The sequence below is a fragment of the Mandrillus leucophaeus genome, unplaced genomic scaffold (assembly GCF_000951045.1).
Source record: "Mandrillus leucophaeus isolate KB7577 unplaced genomic scaffold, Mleu.le_1.0 Scaffold99, whole genome shotgun sequence".
Lineage (NCBI taxonomy): Eukaryota > Metazoa > Chordata > Mammalia > Primates > Cercopithecidae > Mandrillus > Mandrillus leucophaeus.
In genome coordinates, this window is record NW_012110807.1 from 1,993,788 (window position 1) to 1,994,311 (window position 524).

A 524-nucleotide genomic window follows, 5' to 3' on the forward strand; every position below is an offset into this window, starting at 1 on the left:
GAGGTTTCACCATGTTGGCCAGGCTGACCTCAAACTCCTGACCTCAGGTGATCCGCCTACCTCGGCCTCCCAAAGTGCTGGGATTACAGGTGTGAGCCACTGCGCCCGGCTGGCAAGGCCACGTTAGAATTATATCTACCACACCGTCTCTCTTTTGAGTCCCCCTTCTGATTTCAAGGTGCACATTCCTGACTGCCTTATATCCCAAGCTCAATCCATCCCCACTTTTTCTAACGTGTGAACGAAGAATTAGGAAGCTCTTGGAGAGCCATTACGCAGTGGCTCACATCTGTCATCCCGGCAGTTTGAGAGTCCAGAGCGGGAGAATCACTTGAGCCCAAGAGTTTGAGGTTATAGTGAGCAAGGATCTCACCACTGCACTCCAGCCTGGGAGACAGATGTTCTCAAATACACTGTTTCCAGTACCTCCACTGACCAACAAGTATCCAGGGGACACGTCCAGCTCTGTGAGAGGCACCAGGGGGACACAAAACACGGGGAAGGAAGCTTTTTTTTTTTTTTTT